A 14,681-nucleotide genomic window follows, 5' to 3' on the forward strand; every position below is an offset into this window, starting at 1 on the left:
TCACTGGCGGGGACACGACATGGGGTGTGGGGGGGGCACACCTCAGTTGTGATGTCACCAGGGTAGTGACGTCACGGGGGGGGGCTCTCTGGGATGGGGATCTTCCCGTGGGGCTGTGACATCACTGAGGGCCCCCCGTCGGGGTGGTGACGTCACACCGTGATGTCATCGGGGAGCCGCGGGGAGCGGGGGTTTGCCTGAGAGCTGTGACATCATAGCGGGCTTGGGGCGGCTCCCCCCGCCGGGGTAGTGATGTCATAAGGGAGCAGCAGGGCCCGCCCCCCAGCGCCGTGATGTCACGGTGTGATGTCATAGGGGACCTCGTGGGGGGAGGGGCGGTGGGGGTCTCCCTTGGGTGGGGTGGGAGTGAGGTAGGCCCCAACCCCCTGGGCCCCCCCAACCCCCCCGGGGACCCCTCCCCCCCCCAAAGCACTGGGGGGACCCCAAAACCCCCCCCCCGGGACCCCCAGCCCCATGGGGGGGCCCATTGCCCCAGGCCGCCGTTTTAGGGGGCTGGCACCCATGGGTGGGGGTCCCCATCTCCCCCAGGCCCCCATTTGGGGGGCTGACACCCATGGGTGGGGGTCCCCATTGCCCTGGACCCCATTTGGGGGGTGACACCCGTTGTAGGAGGGGTCCCCATCCCCTCCAGGCCGCCATCTTAGGGGGGTTTCACCCATGGGTGGGGGTCCCCCTTCCCCTGGAGCCCATTTTGGGAGGGTGACACCCATGGGTGGGGGTCCCCATTGCCCCGGGCCCCCATCTGGGGGGCTGACACCCACGGGTAGGGGGGGTGGCACCCATGGGTGGGGGTCCCGACCCCCCCCCGCAGTGGTGGTGAAGGACCGGGAGACGCAGCGCTCCCGCGGCTTCGTCACCTTCGCCGACCCCGAGCTCGCCAGCGCCGCCCTGCGCGCCGTCAACGGCGAGGTGGGGGCCTGGGGGCCCTCAGGGGGGCCCTGGGGGGCTTGGGGGGGCCCTTGGGGGGCCCTGGGGGTCCCCCGGGGGTTTGGGGGGCCCTGAGGGGGTCTGGGGGCTATTTGGGGCCCTGACGGGGGCTGGGGGGGGGGGGGGCCGCCGGGGGTTTGGGGGTGCCCCCCCCCCGGTGCCTGGACGGGCGGCAGATCGGGGTGGATCGGGCCGGGAAATCCGCCCCCGCCCGGGAGGGCTACGGGGGGCCGCGGCCGGGGCTGCGCCGAGGGGGGGTTGGGGGCGTCCGGATCCAAAGTCGGGGGGGTCTCGATACGCTCCCAAGGTCGAGATCAAGACGCAACCGAGGTCAAATGCCGCGCAACCTGGGCGAACGAAGGGTGGGGAGGGGCAGGGAGACGGGGGGAGGAGAGAGAGAGAAAAAGGAGAGGGAAACGAGAGAAAGAAACAGCGTGCTGCGGCGCGCGAGCCACGGCGGGGAACCGGCCACCGGCACCGCGAGCGCGGCGCTGTCCCGCCGATCGCAGGCGCGGCCGCTCCGGTCCCGCAAAGCAGCGCGGGGGCGGGGCGCGGCGCCTCAGCGGCGCGCGCGGTCCTTTGCTAGGGCCACGCACATGCGCAGAGCGGGTCTGCGCGCCCGCAGTTTGCGCTTCCGCTTTACGCGCCCCGGTGCCTGCTCAGGCGCGCGCGCAGTCCGCGGCCCCGCCCTTCGCGCCCTGGGCGCCGCGCGGGCGCCCTGTGGTGGCTTCGTCGGGCGCTGGATGTTGCAGGCAGAAGATGGCGGTAGAACGGCGCTGTCGAGACAATTCTGGTTCCATGACAGTCCTCGGCAGGGGGCCCTGCGGGGGCTTTGGGGGGGGGGGTTGGGGGGTCCTGGGGAGGTCCTGGGGGCTTGGGGGGGGGTTGGGGGGTCCTGGGGAGGTCCTGGGGGGCTTGGGGGGGCCTGAGGGGTTTGGGGAGGCTTTGGGGGGGCAATTGGGTGCTTATGAGGGTTTGGGGGGGCTTTGGGGGGTAATTGGGTGCTGGGGGGCATTTGAGGGGGCTCTGGGGGGGTAATTGGGTGCTTAGGAGGGCTTTGGGGTGGCCCTGGGGGGGCTTTGGGGGGTAATTGGGTGCTGGGGGGGGGTTGGGGGGGGCCTGGGGGGTCCTAGGGGGGTTGGGGGGGCCTGGGGGGCTTTGGGGCGGCTCGGGGGGAGGTAATTGGGTGCTGGGGGGCTTGGGGGGCTTTTGGGGGAGGTAATTGGGTGCTGGGGGGTTCCTGGGGGTTTTGGAGGGTAATTGGGTGCTGGGAGGGCTTTGGGGGCACCCTGAAGTTTGGGGGGCTCAGGGTGGGGGGGGGGTCCCCCACCTCCCCCCACCTCCCCCACCTCCCCCCACTCCTAAATTTTGGGGTTCCCCCCCAGGCAGCGGTGAGTGGGGCTACGGGGGGCGTGGCGGGGGCGGCTACAGGGGCTTCCGTGACTACGGTGGCCGGTGAGGGGGGGGCACCCATGGGTGCTGGGGGGGGAATGTCCCATGGGGGCGGGGGGTGCTGGGGGGTTCCTTTGGGTGCTGGGGGGTTCCTTTGGGTGCTGGGGGTGGTCTTTTGGGTGCTGGGGGGGAATTTGGGTGCTGGGGGGCATGGGTGCTGGGGGGGTCTTTTGGGTGCTTGGGGGGGGGCCCTTTGTGTGCTGGGGGGGCTTTTTGGTGATGGGGGGTCCCATGGGTGCTGGGGGGTGTGGGTGTTTGGGGGGGGCTCTGGGTGCTGGGGGGGTGGGGGCAGCTGAGTATAGCCACTCTTAGGTGGTCCCGTTCCACCATTGGTCCTCCACAGTTCAGTTGTAGTTGGTCTCCAGTTGTCCTACTCCATTACAGGTCCCTAGTTGGGTTGTAGTCTTTCTTAGGTGGTCCCGTTCCCCCATTGGTCCTCTATAGTTGGGTTGTAGCCTGCCTTGGGTGCTCCTGCTCCATCATGGTTTTTCCAGGAGCTTTATGGTGTTGCTGCTCTACCATGGCTCTCCATCAGGTGTCCCGGCTCCACCATGGCCCCACCACGGCCCTCGGTCCTTCACCTTTGAAGACCCTTTCCCAGGAGATCCCCGTCCAAGAACTTTCCTGCGGACTTGACCTTGGACCTACCCCGTACCCCTCAAGCTCCGGAGTTCCACCGCGTTGACATCACGGCACCGCCAACCTTGACCTCGCCGAGACGTCCCTCTGCCTCGGTGAGCTCTGGATCCCACCCCACACCTTCCTCGGCTTGAAGAAGCAATCCAGCGTGTTCAATGAGGGTGCAAACCCTCATTTTTAGGGTTCAAACCCTTCTTTTAGGGCCCAAAGCCTCATTTGTAGAGTACAAAGCTTTGATTTTAGGCTTGAAACCCTCCTTTTCAGGGTCCAAATGCTCATATTTAGGGTCAAACCCCTGATTGTTAGGGTTCAAATCCTCATTTTTAGGGCCCAAATCCTAATTTTTGGGGTCCAAGCCCTCATTTTTGGGGTCCAAAGCCTCAATTTTATGGTGCAAAACCTCGTTTTAAGGTCCAAAGCCCATTGTTTTTGGGTTGAAACTCTGCATTTTAGGGCCCAAAGCCTCCTTTTTAGGGCCCAAAGCCTCATTTTCAGGGCCCAAACCCTCATTTTTTGGGACCAAATCTTCATTTTTAGGTTCCAAACCCTTCTTTTAGCTCCCAAAGGCTGAATCTTAGGGCCCAAAGCCTCATTTGTACAGTCCAAAGCTGTGATTCCAGGGTCCGAACCCTCCTTTTTAGGGCCGAAATCCTCATTTTTATGGTCCAAATCCTTATTTTCAGGATCCAAGCCCTCCTTTTTAGGTCCCGAATCCTCCTTTTTAGGGCCCAAAATCTCCTTTTTAGGGCCTGAATCCTCTTTCTTTATGGTCTAAACTCTCATTTTTAGGGTCCAAACCCTTCTTTTAGGGCCCAAAGCCTCATTTGTAGCGTCCAAAGCTTTGATTCCTAGGTCCAAACCCTCATTTTCAGGGTCCAAACCCTCATTTTCAGGGTCCAAAGGCTCATTTTTAGGGTCCAAGCCCTCATTTTTAGGATGCAAATTCTCATTTTAGGGTCCACACCCTTCTTCTAGGACCTGAAGCCTCATTTTCAGGGCCTGGAGCCTTATTTGTAGAGTCCAAAGCTGTGATTCCAGGATTGAAACCCGCATGTTTAGCGTCCAAATCCTCCTTTTTAGGGTCCAAGCCCTCCTTTTTAGGGTCCAAATCCTCATTTTAGGATGCAAACGCTCATTTTTAGGGCCCAAAGCTGCCTTTTAGGACCCAGAGCCTCATTTTTAGGGCCCGAAGCCTCATTTGTGGAGTTCAAAGCTTTGATTCCAGGGTCCAAACCCTCATTTCTATGGTCCAAACCCTGCTTTTTAAGGTCCAAAGCCTAATGTTTTGGGTTGAAACTCTGCATTTTAGGGTTCAAACCCATTTTTTAGGGCCCAAAGCCTCATTATTAGGGCCCAAAGCCTCATTTTTATAGTCCAAGCTCTCCTTTTCAGGGCCCGAATCCTCCTTTTCAGGGCCCGAATCCTCCTTTTCAGGGCCCGAATCCTCCTCTTTAGGGCCCGAATCCTCCTCTTTAGGGCCCGAATCCTCCTCTTTAGGGCCCGAATCCTCCTCTTTAGGGCCCGAATCCTCCTCTTTAGGGCCCGAATCCTCCTCTTTAGGGCCCGAATCCTCCTTTTTAGGGGGCAAACCCTTCTTTTAGGGCCCAAAGCCTCATTTTTAGGGTCCAAACCCCATTTCTAGGGCCCAAAGCCTCCATTTTAGGGCCCAAATCCTCATTTTTAGGGTCCAAACGCTCACTTTCATGGTCTAAACCCTCAGTTTTAGGGTCCAGACTCCGCTTTTAGGGCCTAAATCCTCCTTTTTAGGGCCCAAAGCCTCATTTTTAGGGTCTGAATCCTCTTTCTTTATGGTCTAATGTAGTAAAGATAAGGGCTGGCGACCGGAAGATCACGTGCTGTACGGAAAGAGTTAAGGGTCGACCCTCCCTTGTCTCCGCCCCTTATAACATGACACACCTACTGCTGGGGGTATAAAGCCCGGGTCGGCTGGAGATCTAGGGGGATAACCTTGATGTGTAGTGTTTGCTACACAGTGGTGACCCCGACGTGATCAGGCAACAGCGATGGAGCTCGCGGAACTCATAAAGGTACTAAAGTCGGTAACGACAAGGGTGCTCAAGCGGGGGTTTGCGGCAAGGCGGCGCCGACCTGCTGCACGTGGTGTGCTGATGGGGCAGGAATCTCCTGGGAACGAAAAGCCAACAAGTTTAGTTTCGGAGGGGACCCAGGCTGGCTGGGAAGGAGTGGCCTGTGGGACACAGACGGAACCGTTGTTACTGGGGGCTGAGCCAACTGAGGAAGGGGAGGTGCAGGGAGACTATGGTGCAGCGGGAACAAAGGAGTCGGGAAAGGTGTTCCCGATACAAGTGGGGAGTTTAGAGCGGCCGCCCACGGAACCTTCGGCACCTCCTGCACCAGCGGATCTGCCACTTCCTCAATACCCCTGGGGCGAGTTGCAACAATGTGTGGAAAGGAGCTGACTGATAGGTTGCTGGATTGGGTCCCGGGGGCTGATGTGGGATCCCAGCAGTATCGTGAACTACGTGAAGGAAGATGGCGGGGAAGGAGAAAAAGAAGGCAAAACACCTGAGGACGCCCCATTGTATCCCAGTGATCGACGAGTGCTGGACACACAGAGAGCGGAGCGCAGGACATCGAGGGGGGGTGGTAGGGCTCCCCCGGCACTGTCAGTGATACCTGAGCCACCAGAGGGAACCCCTATCCCTGGGGCAATGGGAAATCAAACTGGTATTCCCTCACAGTGGAGGGAGCCTGTACACGATTACCCCATGAGCTCTGATAGCAGTGAGGGCGAAGGGGGTGACGAGGGATCCTCGATTGTTGCTCATCCGCCCCCGCTTCCAAGACGGACTAACGAGGTTTCAAGGGAACTCGAGGCATTGATCAGCCGATTGAGAGGGGTGGTGGCAAATGCGGAAAGTCTTATGCCAGGGGGAATGCCGAAAGAGAGGGCAAATGGGACGGATTGGCAGATGATTGCAAAAAATTGTGTCTTGGAAGGAGTGCGATTCCAGGCCCCTCCGATTCAAGCATTTCCTATCCGAGCAGCCCCAGGTGGAGGATATGAGTGGCAACCGTTAGATGCAAAGTTGGTGAAAGAATTGGTCACAACGGTGAAAAGTCATGGATTAAATTCCCCAGAGACCCAAGTCCTATTAGACTGTGTTTTTGCAACGCCGCTTGCACCTTTTGATATCATTCAGTTGATGCGGGCCGTATTGACCCCCTCGATGATGGTATTGTTTAGGGAGGAGTGGAGGAATCGGTGCACCCAAGTTGTTATTGAGGCGCAACAGGCCAACCATCCCATGGCAGGAGTGACTTTAGAGCAGCTGATGGGTGAAGGGCAGTTCGCAACTCCTCAGGCACAGGCTCAGCGAATGCGGGGGCGCGATTTTGCTGCATCTTCGAAAGCTGCCCAGGAAGCAATACGCATCATCGCAGCTCTTGATAAAAGGGAGCCTCCATGGGTCCAAATACGGCAATCGTTAAGTGAGCCCTTCACAAAGTTTTTAGACCGGCTGCAAGCGGCGCTCCAGGTTGCTCGACTTCCTGAGCAGGCTAAGGAGGCAATATTGCTTGACTGTGCACGTACGCAAGCAAACCCACAAACTGCAGTGTTGCTAAGACAGTTACCCATAGGGACCACGCTTTCACAGATGATTCGTTATGTGCTGGAACAGGAACAGGCGCAAAGTATGCAACCGGTAGTGGCCGCAGTCCATGCGGCCTGCCGCGGCGCACGACTTATGTGCCATAGGTGTGGGGGCAAGGACACATGGCGCGACAATGCCCTTCAAAAATAAACACCCCCGGAACAGGGGAAGGAAAGAGAGACCTACGATGCTGGCGCTGTGGGCGACTAGGCCACAGAGCTCGACAGTGCAAATCGGGGAGTCAGCAAAGGAGACCGGGCTGGGGAAACGAGAAGAGGGGATGGCTGAGGGCCGTGCCATCCCCACCTGCCCCAGTGATCAGCTCAACAGGCCCGACGACAGCAGCGCAATGTATGGCACAGGGAGTCTCTCCTTCCCCGGGACCAGCACAGTCGCCTGCGGTCCCAATGATGCAATATCCAACTCAGCTGCCTTGGGGAGATGGGAGCGCGCAATAGAGGAGGCTGGGGATAGAGCCTCGCCGTATGTGGCACTCACCCTAAACATGACCACACGACCAGAAGTAGATATTATAGTTACCCCATGGCTCCCAGCGTTGGGGGAACACCACGCCTCGTGTTAAGAGCCCTTTTAGATACAGGAGCGGATGTTACAGTAATCCCATCACATCTATGGCCAGATGATTGGCCACTCGAACCGAGAGGTTCGCTGCAAGGCGTGGGAGGCATGCAGACCTCGCATCAAAGCAGGAACCCAATGCAAATTATGTTGAAGGATCCGGAATCCGGACAAGCTAGGGTAGCATGGTGTAACCCTGTCATTGCTGAGTTACCCATTGTCATCTTGGGACGATGTTGCTTGCAGAAGATGAATATAGTGCTGCGTACAAATTTATCATAATGGCCACTGCCTGTGTCCGCCCATTAAAACTCACCTGGTTGACAGATAAACCAGTGTGGGTAGAGCAGTGGCCATTGACAGAGGAAAAGAGGGCGGCTGTTCGACAATTGGTACAACGAGAACTTGACGCAGGACACATCGAACCCTCTACAAGTCCCTGGAACACCCCCATTTTCGTGATAAAGAAAAAATCGGGAGCGTGGCGACTGCTACATGATCTACGCGCAGTTAATGCATGTATACAAGACATGGGTCCGCTACAAGCGGGCCTCCCTTCTCCGGCCATGATTCCACCTGACTATCAAATAGTGGTTATAGATATTAGAGATTGCTTTTTTAGTGTTCCCTTGCATGAAGAAGATAGAGTACGCTTTGCCTTTACTGTTCCTGAGCCTAACAATCAACACCCGTGCGCCAGATATCAATGGAAGGTGTTACCCCAGGGCATGAAAAACTCACCAGTCTTGTGTCAAATTGCTGTAGCTGCTGCGATACGCCCTATTCGAGAAAATTTCCCTACGGTCATCATTTTCCATTACATGGATGACGTGTTATTGGCGTCCAACCAAGAGGAGTTACTGGAAAAGGCACGCGTGCAGCTGATAGTCAGTTTGGAGCGACATGGGTTACACATTGAGCCTCGGAAAACACAGGTAGGGCGTGCAGTAAAGTATTTAGGTACTCAACTGAGGCCACGAAGCGTGACAGCACAATCATTTGAAATTCGGACTACAGTGACAACACTCCATGAGGCACAAAAATTAATTGGACAACTATTGTGGCTTAGAAACTTTATTCCAATATCTGAGGCAGAAATGACTACCTTATATCAACTCCTGAAAGGAGGAGATTCCCCCCTAGCTCCAAGGACTCTTTCAAGAAACCATCAGGAGATTCTTAGGACAATTATGGAGCGAGCCCAGCATTGGGGTCTCGCTCGATTTACACCTGAACAACCGGTCACTGCCCTGATTTACATGACTGATACCGCTGGCCATGGTTTACTAATTCAAAATAATGGTGAAAAAGGCTGGCCTTTTGCTTGGTTGTATCAAGGCAAACCAAAGACGGCTTTAATTTCTTGGCCAACATTATTATCCCAGCTTATTCTCCGCTGTCGGAGGCAAACTCAACACTTAACAGGGAAGGACCCGGAGGTCATTGCATTGCCCTGTTCTTTGGCACAGTGGGAGTTGGTACTTCCACAAGTGGGGCTCCTGCAAGCGGCGATAGCTGAATTTACGGGTCGTATTGAAGGTCTAAGACCACACCCCTGTGGGGAGATAATCCAGGTACTCCATTTTTTGCCAGCTAGTGCCATAGTTGAACAACCCACCGGAGGCCGCACAGTTTTTACCGACGCGTCATCGATTACTGGGAAAGCTGTCGTTACATGGCAGGAGGATGGTCAGTGGACCCACATTAGTTATCAAGATCAAGGGCAATCCGTGCAGTATCTTGAGGCCACAGCGGTATGGATGGCTCTCACTCAATGGCCCGAAGAGGCCTTGGATCTAATCACAGACTCTTGCTATGTATATAAGTTACTGAAGAAGTGCCGATGGGCACTTGGGGCAACGTCAGAGATTGCCGGAATGTTGCTCACCGCACTGCAAATGAGAACCGCTCCTGTCTGTCCTATCCATGTTAATAGTCATAGTTCCATACCGAGTTTTCTTTCTGCTGGGAATGAAATAGCGGACAGCTTAGCAAAGAGCGTACTGGCGGTTGAAGAAACTTCTAACCTAAGGCGAGCTTTCCGCCTGCATGAGCTCCTCCACTGTGGAGCTCGCGGTTTAGCTAGGCTCGCTGGCATTACGTTGCAAGATGCTCGCTCTGTGATTGCTGCTTGTCCTGTGTGTTCCAAGGTCCCCTCTGGGAGGCAGGGGTAAACCCTCGAGGGTTGCAGCCCAACCAAATATGGCAGTCTGATGTTACGATTTATGAACCCTTTAATCCACGTAAGTATCTGCATGTCACAGTTGATACCTGCAGTGGAGTTATTTTAGCGACTATGCATACTAAACAAAATGCTCTCTCAGTTATTTTACATTGGCAGGACTGTATGGCGCAACTTGGCATCCCACAAAAAATTAAAACAGATAATGGAGCGGCATATGTCAGCAAGAAGACAAAGGACTTTTGCGCGCGCTGGGATATTCAGTTGAGTCATGGCATTCCCTATAACAGTACGGGCCAAAGCATTGTAGAACGCGCGCACCGCACATTAAAAGAGTTACTCGACCGACTTAGGGAGGGGGGAAAAGATAAGCCCAGGAACAGGGGTTCCCCCTCCCCTTGACCCTCCCTTATTTCGGGCACAGCGTCTGTTGACGACGGCACTAATTACCTTAAATCATACCATTCGAGGGAACACCTATAAAACCCAGACTGCAACCCAGGCACATTTCCGGCTCGATGAGAACGAAGGGCCTTACCCTTTGGTTCAAGTACGGAACCTGCAAACCCGTGAATGGGGGGCCCTTATTCCCTCCGTTGCTTGGGACGTGGGTATGCGTGTGTGCAAACCGAGAAAGGGACGCTAGAATGGGTACCCAGTCGAAATATTCGACCGTATAGACATTAATCAATCTATTGAGTCTTATCTTGACAGGTTACCATTTCCCTATGCATCCTGATGGTGTGGGGGAGTAATGAGGGAGCCGCGACGAACTACTGGCTGGACTGGGCAAAATCTATGAACGTAACGGATGCGTGTCTGTATAAGTCTTACCATATATCGATTATTTTACACGCAGCTTCCCCAGCAAGATCCAGAACTACTGGAGCTAAGGGAGGGGGAAATGTAGTAAAGATAAGGGCTGGCGACCGGAAGATCACGTGCTGTACGGAAAGAGTTAAGGGTCGACCCTCCCTTGTCTCCGCCCCTTATAACATGACACACCTACTGCTGGGGGTATAAAGCCCGGGTCGGCTGGAGATCTAGGGGGATAACCTTGATGTGTAGTGTTTGCTACAGTCTAAACTCTCATTTTCAGGGTCCAAAGCCCTCTTTTAGGCCCAAAGCCTCATTTGTAGGGTGCAAACTCTCCTTTGTAGAGTCCAAAGCTTTGATTCCTAGGTCCCAAGCCTCATTTTCAGGGCCCAAACCTCCATTGTAGTGTCCAAGCCCTCCATTTTAGTGTCTAAATGCTCATTTTAGGGTTCAACCCCTCATTTTTAGGGTGCAAACCCTTCTTTTAGGACCTGAAGCCTCATTTTTAGGGTCTAAATTCTCATTTTAAGGTCCAAGCCCTCACTTTTGTGGTGCAGCCCCTCCTTTTTAAGGTCCAAAGCCTAATGTTTTGGGTTGAAACTCTGCATTTTAGGGCCCAAAGCCTCATTTTTAGGGCCGAAAGCCTCATTATTAGGGCCCAAAGCCTCATTTTTATAGTCCAAGCTCTCCTTTTCAGGGCCCGAATCCTCCTTTTTAGGGGGCAAACCCTTTTTTTAGGGCCCAAAGCCTCATTTGTAGAGTCCAAAGCTGTGATTCTAGGGTCCAAGGCCTCATTTTTAGGGCCCAAAGCCTCATTTGTACAGTCCAAAGCTGTGATTCCAGGGTCCGAACCCTCCTTTTTAGGGCCGAAATCCTCATTTTTATGGTCCAAATCCTTATTTTCAGGATCCAAGCCCTCCTTTTTAGGTCCCGAATCCTCCTTTTTAGGGCCCAAAATCTCCTTTTTAGGGCCTGAATCCTCTTTCTTTATGGTCTAAACTCTCATTTTTAGGGTCCAAACCCTTCTTTTAGGGCCCAAAGCCTCATTTGTAGCGTCCAAAGCTTTGATTCCTAGGTCCAAACCCTCATTTTCAGGGTCCAAACCCTCATTTTCAGGGTCCAAAGGCTCATTTTTAGGGTCCAAACCCTCATTTTTAGGATGCAAATTCTCATTTTAGGGTCCACACCCTTCTTCTAGGACCTGAAGCCTCATTTTCAGGGCCTGGAGCCTTATTTGTAGAGTCCAAAGCTGTGATTCCAGGATTGAAACCCGCATGTTTAGCGTCCAAATCCTCCTTTTTAGGGTCCAAGCCCTCCTTTTTAGGGTCCAAATCCTCATTTTAGGATGCAAACGCTCATTTTTAGGGCCCAAAGCTGCCTTTTAGGACCCAGAGCCTCATTTTTAGGGCCCGAAGCCTCATTTGTGGAGTTCAAAGCTTTGATTCCAGGGTCCAAACCCTCATTTCTATGGTCCAAACCCTGCTTTTTAAGGTCCAAAGCCTAATGTTTTGGGTTGAAACTCTGCATTTTAGGGTTCAAACCCATTTTTTAGGGCCCAAAGCCTCATTATTAGGGCCCAAAGCCTCATTTTTATAGTCCAAGCTCTCCTTTTCAGGGCCCGAATCCTCCTTTTCAGGGCCCGAATCCTCCTTCTCAGGGCCCGAATCCTCCTCTTTAGGGCCCGAATCCTCCTCTTTAGGGCCCGAATCCTCCTCTTTAGGGCCCGAATCCTCCTCTTTAGGGCCCGAATCCTCCTCTTTAGGGCCCGAATCCTCCTTTTTAGGGGGCAAACCCTTCTTTTAGGGCCCAAAGCCTCATTTTTAGGGTCCAAACCCCATTTCTAGGGCCCAAAGCCTCCATTTTAGGGCCCAAATCCTCATTTTTAGGGTCCAAACGCTCACTTTCATGGTCTAAACCCTCAGTTTTAGGGTCCAGACTCCGCTTTTAGGGCCTAAATCCTCCTTTTTAGGGCCCAAAGCCTCATTTTTAGGGTCTGAATCCTCTTTCTTTATGGTCTAAACTCTCATTTTCAGGGTCCAAACCCCTCTTTTAGGCCCAAAGCCTCATTTGTAGGGTGCAAACTCTCCTTTGTAGAGTCCAAAGCTTTGATTCCTAGGTCCCAAGCCTCATTTTCAGGGCCCAAACCTCCATTGTAGTGTCCAAGCCCTCCATTTTAGTGTCTAAATGCTCATTTTAGGGTTCAACCCCTCATTTTTAGGGTGCAAACCCTTCTTTTAGGACCTGAAGCCTCATTTTTAGGGTCTAAATTCTCATTTTAAGGTCCAAGCCCTCACTTTTGTGGTGCAGCCCCTCCTTTTTAAGGTCCAAAGCCTAATGTTTTGGGTTGAAACTCTGCATTTTAGGGCCCAAAGCCTCATTTTTAGGGCCGAAAGCCTCATTATTAGGGCCCAAAGCCTCATTTTTATAGTCCAAGCTCTCCTTTTCAGGGCCCGAATCCTCCTTTTTAGGGGGCAAACCCTTTTTTTAGGGCCCAAAGCCTCATTTGTAGAGTCCAAAGCTGTGATTCTAGGGTCCAAGGCCTCATTTTTAGGGCCCAAAGCCTCATTTGTACAGTCCAAAGCTGTGATTCCAGGGTCCGAACCCTCCTTTTTAGGGCCGAAATCCTCATTTTTATGGTCCAAATCCTTATTTTCAGGATCCAAGCCCTCCTTTTTAGGTCCCGAATCCTCCTTTTTAGGGCCCAAAATCTCCTTTTTAGGGCCTGAATCCTCTTTCTTTATGGTCTAAACTCTCATTTTTAGGGTCCAAACCCTTCTTTTAGGGCCCAAAGCCTCATTTGTAGCGTCCAAAGCTTTGATTCCTAGGTCCAAACCCTCATTTTCAGGGTCCAAACCCTCATTTTCAGGGTCCAAAGGCTCATTTTTAGGGTCCAAACCCTCATTTTTAGGATGCAAATTCTCATTTTAGGGTCCACACCCTTCTTCTAGGACCTGAAGCCTCATTTTCAGGGCCTGGAGCCTTATTTGTAGAGTCCAAAGCTGTGATTCCAGGATTGAAACCCGCATGTTTAGCGTCCAAATCCTCCTTTTTAGGGTCCAAGCCCTCCTTTTTAGGGTCCAAATCCTCATTTTAGGATGCAAACGCTCATTTTTAGGGCCCAAAGCTGCCTTTTAGGACCCAGAGCCTCATTTTTAGGGCCCGAAGCCTCATTTGTGGAGTTCAAAGCTTTGATTCCAGGGTCCAAACCCTCATTTCTATGGTCCAAACCCTGCTTTTTAAGGTCCAAAGCCTAATGTTTTGGGTTGAAACTCTGCATTTTAGGGTTCAAACCCATTTTTTAGGGCCCAAAGCCTCATTATTAGGGCCCAAAGCCTCATTTTTATAGTCCAAGCTCTCCTCTTTAGGGCCCGAATCCTCCTCTTTAGGGCCTGAATCCTCCTTTTTAGGGGGCAAACCCTCCTTTTTAGGGGGCAAACCCTTCTTTTAGGGCCCAAAGCCTCATTTTTAGGCTCCAAACCCCATTTTTAGGGCCCAAAGCCTCCATTTTAGGGCCCAAATCCTCATTTTTAGGGTCCAAACGCTCACTTTCATGGTCTAAACCCTCAGTTTTAGGGTCCAGACTCCCCTTTTAGGGCCTAAAGCCTCCTTTTTAGGGCCCAAAGCCTCATTTTTAGGGTCTGAATCCTCTTTCTTTATGGTCTAAACTCTCATTTTCAGGGTCCAAACCCCTCTTTTAGGCCCAAAGCCTCATTTGTAGGGTGCAAACTCTCCTTTGTAGAGTCCAAAGCTTTGATTCCTAGGTCCCAAGCCTCATTTTCAGGGCCCAAACCTCCATTGTAGTGTCCAAGCCCTCCATTTTAGTGTCTAAATGCTCATTTTAGGGTTCAACCCCTCATTTTTAGGGTGCAAACCCTTCTTTTAGGACCTGAAGCCTCATTTTTAGGGTCTAAATTCTCATTTTAAGGTCCAAGCCCTCACTTTTGTGGTGCAGCCCCTCCTTTTTAAGGTCCAAAGCCTAATGTTTTGGGTTGAAACTCTGCATTTTAGGGCCCAAAGCCTCATTTTTAGGGCCGAAAGCCTCATTATTAGGGCCCAAAGCCTCATTTTTATAGTCCAAGCTCTCCTTTTCAGGGCCCGAATCCTCCTTTTTAGGGGGCAAACCCTTTTTTTAGGGCCCAAAGCCTCATTTGTAGAGTCCAAAGCTGTGATTCTAGGGTCCAAGGCCTCCTTTTTAGGGTCCAAAGCCTCCATTTTAGGGCCCAAAGCCTCATTTTTAGGGTCCAAACGCTCGTTTTCATGGTCTAAACCCTCAGTTTTAGGGTCCAGACTCCCCTTTTAGGGCCCAAAGCCTCATTTTTAGGGTCTGAATCCTCTTTCTTTATGGTCTAAACTCTCATTTTCAGGGTCCAAACCCCTCTTTTAGGCCCAAAGCCTCATTTGTAGGGTGCAAACTCTCCTTTGTAGAG

At 53.3% G+C, this 14,681-nt stretch overlaps 1 long non-coding RNA gene across 5 annotated transcripts in view; it reads left to right on the forward strand.

Moving 5' to 3' along the window:
* Positions 1-1,376: 1,376 nt before the first annotated feature.
* Positions 1,377-14,681, forward strand: part of LOC148054071 (uncharacterized) — an 80,367-nt gene continuing 67,062 nt past the window's right edge. For 4 of the 5 annotated variants that reach the window (XR_015707772.1, XR_015707773.1, XR_015707769.1 and 1 more), the window contains exons 1-3: positions 1,377-1,741; positions 2,334-2,403; positions 2,936-3,134. This is a non-coding gene — a long non-coding RNA (uncharacterized LOC148054071). The remainder of the gene's footprint in view (positions 1,742-2,333; positions 2,404-2,935; positions 3,135-14,681) is intronic. The other variant, XR_015707774.1, reaches the window with a different exon arrangement.

Source organism: Nipponia nippon, unplaced genomic scaffold (assembly GCF_047370975.1).
Source record: "Nipponia nippon isolate SJK-2023a ecotype South Korea unplaced genomic scaffold, ASM4737097v1 scaffold_35, whole genome shotgun sequence".
NCBI lineage: Eukaryota > Metazoa > Chordata > Aves > Pelecaniformes > Threskiornithidae > Nipponia > Nipponia nippon.